This window comes from Amblyomma americanum, chromosome 10 (genome assembly GCF_052857255.1).
Source record: "Amblyomma americanum isolate KBUSLIRL-KWMA chromosome 10, ASM5285725v1, whole genome shotgun sequence".
Taxonomy (NCBI): Eukaryota; Metazoa; Arthropoda; class Arachnida; order Ixodida; family Ixodidae; genus Amblyomma; species Amblyomma americanum.
In genome coordinates, this window is record NC_135506.1 from 111,781,999 (window position 1) to 111,789,529 (window position 7,531).

The window sequence follows — 7,531 nt, forward strand, 5'->3', positions numbered from 1 at the left end:
CTCCTTCATTACAGTGTACTGCGTTTTTATCTCACTGAATACCAATTTCACACCTTCGCAAAACCTTTTAAGCATCTCGTCATTTCCATTGATGTATATGCATTCTCATGCAGAATCTTCCAGTCTCTCGTTAAGCTAAATTCCGATAAGTGCCACTCTTCCGTTAATGCTGACGAATTCTTCCTGCTTCTATAGGTTTATCCTTGTCGACCAGCAATCCTTAGCCTAGTTTTCGCCTCTGCGGTAAATCGCGACAGCAACACATGTGCCAGCAGTTTAGTGTATATCCTTTACAATCTCTCTATGCCCTGTGTCACGCCGTATAATTCCCGCAAGCTTCTAGAACACCAATGCTAGGCTAGCCTCACTCCAAAAGGTTCGTCGTAAAGGCAAAGTTTTCAATGACGGCTTGTCCGGATCCAGAGAACCTTAGCACGCTGCGCTACGTGATACGTCCGAACGCCGCCTTGGTCACTCGTCCCGAAGACGCTGTGGACTTCGGCGCTTAAGGCAGAAAGCTGGTAATGTTGGTGTTCATACAGACAATACACAGTACTAGCCCTAAACCACAGGGACGAACGGAGAGCAGACAACACGAAGCTAGAATCACTCGAGGGCCCGGCCGGGTTAACCCGTGTGTTCATAAAGGAGGCGGAGTCTAGTAATCAGTGAGCACGCATGATAAATGAACAGCATGAGAGGCTGTTTACTCATCGCTTTTCAGTAATAAAAGCAGAAAACTGACTTCGTGGACTCGTGCATATATGTGCATCCCCTGACCAGCAGGATATCTCTGGAAGAAACAATAGACATGCAAGCAAGCGTTCTCAATTGCAAAGAAAGCTGCTGAGAGCATTTTTTACGCACTCGTGGCTGTCGCCTGGGACGTGCTGGTCACTGGGATCGCCGGTTCTCTGCTGTCTATGACCACTGGTCTCCTCTCTCCCTTGCTCCTGCTGTGCCGCCAACGCTGCGACGCGCAACAGCTTCAACAGGAAGGATTGTTTCGTGGGAACTGAGTCAGGCTCACCTCCGCCAATAAAGATTTTGTAGAACCGAACGCGCAACTGACATCAAACCTTATTCGAACGGTAGCAATAGACGGGCTGGTGATTTCTCTTCACTAGACTTTTTTCAACTGACGAGGAACACCGCAGGGAAGCGACGAAGTTCTGCTAAGACATCGCTTTACTGATCCACTCAGGATGTATCACCATCACCCTGATTACGCCCACTTCAGGGCAAGGACCTCTCCCATGTGTCTCCTATTAACCCGGCCCTGTACCAGCTGCAGCCACCTTATTCCCGCAAACTTCCTAATTTCAGCCGAGCACCTTTCTGCCGCCCCCGGCTACGGTTGCCTTCTATACGACCACTCCTTATCTTGCCTTAGCATTGCATGCCCTACCCAAGGCCATTTCTTCTTCTCGATTGCGACTAGGATATCAATGACTCACGTTCCTTCTCTGACCCACTGCGCTCTTTTCCTGACTCTTGACGTTACACATGTCTTTTTCCTTTTCATAGCTCGCTGCGTGGTCTTCAGTTTAAGTTGAACCCTTTTTCTTAGACTCCACGTTTCTGCAGCCCATAGGTTAGTACCAGTAAGACGCAGCTCTTATATAGCTTTCTCCTGTACGCTGCTTGTAACCTGCTATTCATGATACGAGACTCTGCCAAATGCGCTCGCTATCTGCCCTAAGAAGGCGGATTCCCTTGCCAATTCCATCGCCTCGCTACCAAGCTTAAAATGTTGTTCCCTTCCCAGACTTGTGGCATTACATTAGTTTTCAGAACTTTTAAACCCACCGTTCTGCTTTCTCAGTATAAATAATTGATCATGTTATGCAATTTCTCCTCTGCGTACTTAATTAAAGAGGCCATGTCATGCAATGTCACCAGCGAATCACAGACACCTAATGTATTCTCGAATAGCTTTTATCCCCAACTGTTCCCAAATCAGGTGTTTTGAATATCTCGTGTAAACACGCTATGAATAGCATTGGCGAGCATGTCTCCTTTCCGGACGCCCTTCCCGATTGGGAACTTATTACTTTTTTTTATGGAGGACTATGGTGACTGTACAGACGCTATAGATATTTTCCAGTACTTTTACACATGCCTCTTCTACACACTGGTTTCGTAATGCCTGCATGACTGCTGAAATTTGGACTGAGTCAATTGCTTTCTCGTTAAATATAAAGGCTATATACAGGGTTTGGTTAAATTCTGCGCATTTCTCTGTCACTTAATTGATACTAAGTCTTGTGTACTGCACTCTGCACGCATCCTTTTTATCAACCATTGTCTTGATACTGCTGATCAATACCCTGGTACACCTATTCGCGCATAATGTTTAGATCTTGTTTGAAGAAAGATTGGCAAAGACCTTCGGCTTACGTGTTTTCGCTCAACTGAGTGCTTTATTTTTTCTGGACTATGTTGTATTGAGATGGTCGTTGTGAATGCACGTCTGCGATACTTATTTTCCTCGAAGCTCCGTAGTAGCTTATTTTCAGAAAGATACTTACACGGATAATAAGGAGTGGTTGTTGGAAAGGGCAACCATATTTACGTACACGCCAAAATTTTCCTCACCTTTTCTCTTCAAAAAGTGGCTGAAAAGGAAGACTTTATATGCCTGAAAGCTTGGCGAACTTCCGCATAAACATACACATACCTCTGTTTGTCGTTGTCCACGCTGCGCAGTCGCAACAGCTTGTTCAGCGAGACTTACAAGACCTGTAGACGACGTAGAGACCGCACAGTAGCAGAAGAAAGATTAGAAGGGCGATGAGCCCGAACAGGTAGCGCCTTTTGTCGGCTACGAGCCTGCGATTGCGAGAGTGACACAAGCTCTTTGTGCTGTCCGTTTCGTCAAGCAAGCTGCCGTATCAGTATGACGATAGTGCGAGTTGGGAATTCATTGAGCGGTGTATCATTTTGCGCCAAGCCCACTGAATATCTGCCCCGCGCGACAAAGGAGCATTTCGGAGAAAAAAACATCAAACAAGGCCAGCTAGGACAGAACCCCGAGCACCTCCGCGGTTGTGAGACCGGCGTCCACCGTTCCTGATGATGGCTGTGTCCCATTTCGACTCGACTGAGCCGTATCGGCGCAAAAGAAAAACGTTACATTGCAGCAGCTCCTCACAAAAGGAGAAAGATTTTTCAGCAATTGACAAAACACGTATAACGAAACAACTTGAAATAAAATCCTGTAGATCTGCCCCGATATTTATGCGGCTCGCCGTAATGGCTCATGAGGAATCTTTAATTGGCAAGCTAATAATTTTTGCGCAAATCTTCCACTTCAAAAACTGTAGCCAGGCTGAGAACGTCGTACAGTGTCACTTCCATCAATGTAGATTTGTGTGTATAATTTGGGGTGTTTTAATCAAAGCTCACATTTAGAAAACATGCTCGCGACTACCGGCTACCGAAGTCCTCGCACGTGCTGCGAACGGACGAGCAGCCGGTGAATGAGTAGGCTGTGAGTGTCTAGGATGAGCAAGATGGGAAGGCTTACCATGGCTGTAGAGTTTTTTTAGTGTGTTGGCTTTTTAGTCCCCAATGAGCGATTTCGCCAATGTTTTACTGAAGCCTGCGTGACCTTGAAGCAACCTATAGGTGGGCCACCTAGGCAATAATAATAATAATTGGTTTTGGGGAAAGGAAAATGGCGCAGTATTTGTCTCATATATCGTTGTACACCTGAACCGCGCCGCAAGGGAAGGAATAAAGGAGGGAGTGAAAGAAGAAAGGAAGAAAGAGATGTCGTCGTGGAGGGCTCCGGAATAATTTCGACCACCTGGGTATCTTTAACGAGCACTGACATCGCACAGCACACGGGCGCCTTAGCGTTTTGCCTCCATAAAAACGCAGCCGCCGCGGTCGGGTTCGAACCCGGGAACTCGTGATCAGGGCCACCTAGGTCAAGTGACGCAAAACCGGCCTGCCGGAATCGTGAGCAAACTGACAACAGCGGAAGGTAGAAGTAAAGTTAATAATTCATCGCAAGGGGTTGCTCGGGAAGAGAAACATGGGTTGCACAAGCCCCACCGGTGGCAGCACCTGCCAGTGCAGGGCAGCGCATCGCTTAACGTTGCACCAGTGCGCCAGCAGTGGCTTGGGGACTCCCAAGTATCTATGAATGCAAAGTAGAGAATTACCAATTCCGCATGTACGCATGCACACGATCTTTAAAAATGGGCTATTGGAGCCAGAAGGCCCTTTTTTCGGCATATCACTGTCAGCGGCGTAGTATGTCGGAATGCAGCTAAGACGAGCTACCTAGCAGGCTGGTTAACTAATATTGAGTAGTTGACTTTTTAACTTACAGATAGGCTAGTTAATTACTGAGAGGTGTGTAGCCCACCGTAACTTCCGAATCAGTCTTTAGAACTCTTAAAACGCTTTTACCCTCGGCGCTGTGGCCGAACAAATTTTGCCTACATCGCGCCAAAATACATGCGCTTTCGAGAAGCTTGCAGGAAAACCAACTCTCGAGTGCATGTAACTAGTCGAAATAGCCAAAATTTGTTAGGTCACAGCGCCGTGGGTAAAAGCGTTTTAAAAGTTCTAAAGACTGATTCAGATGTTACGGTGGCCTACACACCTCTCAGTAATTAACTAGCCTAACCGTAAGAGTTAAAAAGTCAACTACTCAATATTAGTTAACCGGCCTGCTAGTTAGCACGTCTTAGCTGCATTCCGACATACTACGCCGCTGACAATGATATGCCGCAAAAAGCGCTCTTCTAACTCAATAACACCTATGTTTAAAAATGTGTAAAGCTTAAGGTGAAACACCCTGTATGTGCATTAACTCAACGCTATCGCGTCATAAAGTTGAGGCGAAGCTCAAGTGCCCCCCCCCTCCAGTTTTAGTGCGCTGAACTAAGGACCCCACTCACCGCTTTCGCCGATCTTTGTGTGAAGCCTCCTTGACCTTGAAAACAGAGCTTTGAACCGAAACCAAAACTGAAGTGCTAATCGCATTTAGCCTAACCAGGCTAAATCATTCACCATTATTTTAATCCTTTCAGAATTTACTGCAAGAGCCTTTAATAGCTTGCAGTCCTAAATAAATCAAAGCGTGGAGGTCAGCGCTACGCTAGAGAGTTGTTTCTGGTCTAGTGGTGTACCCGTGGTGTTTTGTGTGCGATGGAAAACAGACTCGACCAACGAGTCTTGCTTCTGACATAACTGTGTATTCCCTTGCAGTGGCTCTGATTATTCGGCTCATAATCCGCACACTCTCACCTATTTCTTCCTTTCTTCTTTCACTCCCTCCCTTATCCCTTCCCATACGGCGCGGTTCAGGTGTCCAACGATATATGAGACAGATACTGCGCCATTTCCTTTCCCCAAAAGCCAATTAATTATTATTCCCCGAGGTTCGCTGAGTAAGGAATGACGCAACACCATTAAACGCCCATCGGCACAACAGAGGAACAAAGTACTCAAACTTTCCAATAAAATATATTAAAATGAATGCGAATGTATGACTGTGTATGCCACTTTCATTGGATATTTGAGCAGACAGTTTTAGAGCGAAAGCTCTGCTTCAGGACCAAATCTGCAAAAACCGATTCCATGCTGAAGCCTTGACCTTGAATAAATAAATAAAATTTATTTTATTTTTGCCGCAACTCAGATTCAAATTTTGCCGTGACTCAGATTCGAAAACGCAGCGGCGCGAACAGATGAGCTTTGCTGGCCAATGCACGAGAGCACTGTGCTATCGCCGCAGCCGATCACGCCTCGTGTTAAGCTGCAACACGTTGCGTATTGCAGGTCGTGGTCTTCATCAACTTCCGTCTGTGGCGTGAACATATCAGGTAAGCCTAACCTCGACCAGAACTTAACCTGAGTCTAACATCGTCGCCAGACGTGCCGACGACCCAGCAGAGCAAAACCATGAGCTTTTCAGGCTAACCACATGTTTTCGCACATACACTTAGTTTAACTACTTTAAAGCCCTTTTTTGTTCCATTTAATGGTTGCCTAGAGAGTTCCGCCCTAGTTCCATAGCTTTTTGCATGTAAACCTTCCATGTCATGCCAATTAATTAAAATTGGCGGTGATTTAGCTCTGGTTAAACCTGGAGTGACGCGATAGCTACAGCTGGCCGAGTGGAACTTGCTCAGTTGAATTGCAAAGTTAGTCTTCCGCCGCTCTGTTTCGCTAAGCGTTCCTTCTTCACCTTTGTCCCGCTTTACACGGCGCATGCACACAGCTGTTGCAGCTCGGTTTCGCCGGAAGCGTGACGCCGGCAGCAGCAGCCATGGAGGAAAAAAAATAGGAGGGAGCTTGACGTCTTAATCTTGAATGCTAGTCATAATGAAAAGCATCATGGGAAATAGGCCCTAACGTAACAAGGCAGTGATAGCTCTTAGCCGGATTTCGGTTTCGCTCTCTCTCTGTGTTGCGTCAGACTAGAAAGCACCGCGATCCAAGCTGCTTGGCAGTCCGGTAACTGTGGAGTGCCTATTTCCCAAGAGTCAGTGCGTAAAAAAAGCCCACGGCAACGGGGTCAGAAGAGGATGGCTTGCAGAGGCTGAACGCGTGACGTCATGCTCCCTCCTAGTTTTTTCCTTCCTCCATGGCAGCAGCTGCTCCGCATCACGCGACCAACCACGTGACGGACCACATGACCAGCCACTGCGCCGCGCCGCAGGCAGCTCCTCCGCACCACGTGACCAACCACGTGACAGCGTGGCGGGGCCGCCACCGCCATAGCGTCGCCACGTGGTTGGTCACGTGACCAGCCACATGACTGGTCATGTGACTAACCACGTGACGAGCCACTACTGCGCCGCGCCGCGGGCAGCTGCTCCGCACCACGTGACAGCGTGGCGGCGCCGCCATAGCGTCGCCATGTGGTTGGTCACGTGACCAGCCACATGACGAGCCACTACTGCGCCGCGCCGAGGGCAGCTGCTCCACACCACGTGGCCAACCACGTGACAGCGTGGCAGCGCCACCACCGCCACGCTGAAGGCTCGAAATGCTACCGTAATGGAGCTATCACTACAATGTACAATACTTGCTTTTCGTCTAATGATGGGACAAAACAAAAATGCTGAAAATACTATGAAGAGTCACCTGTCGACATTAAGCAAGACGCGAGCCTACTACAACTGCTATAGTGTTGTGGCAATTGAGGTTCGTCCCATGCCAAATTCGGAAGCCAGATGCAAATTATTTGATTTTTGTCAAAGACCCATAAATTATTCTTACCTGGCTTCTCACCCGACGCATACGACAAAGTGGGGACGCCTGAAAGGAAACGAAAATTCGTCATTTAGAAAACGCCCCTGCCATGAAAATGACGACCGTGTGATGAACTTAAACCACAGCTAAGCATTTCAATGCGGAATAATGTCCACCACGAGAGTTCGTCACTGTGCATATTGACGAATTCAGATCTCTAATGAAGCCTAATAAATAAATAGCCTAGACATTTTTTTCTGGTCGTAATGACAGATTCGCAGAGGATGGAGCGCCTCTAATTATAGGAGCATTA

At 47.4% G+C, this 7,531-nt stretch overlaps 1 long non-coding RNA gene across 1 annotated transcript; it reads right to left on the reverse strand.

Moving 5' to 3' along the window:
* Window positions 1-868: 868 nt before the first annotated feature.
* LOC144107049 (uncharacterized) lies at window positions 869-7,284 on the reverse strand. The gene is made up of 3 exons (XR_013309200.1): window positions 7,246-7,284; window positions 2,681-2,832; window positions 869-970 (listed from the first exon to the last, which is right to left on the reverse strand). It is a non-coding gene; the product is annotated as an uncharacterized LOC144107049 (long non-coding RNA).
* Window positions 7,285-7,531: the final 247 nt, after the last annotated feature.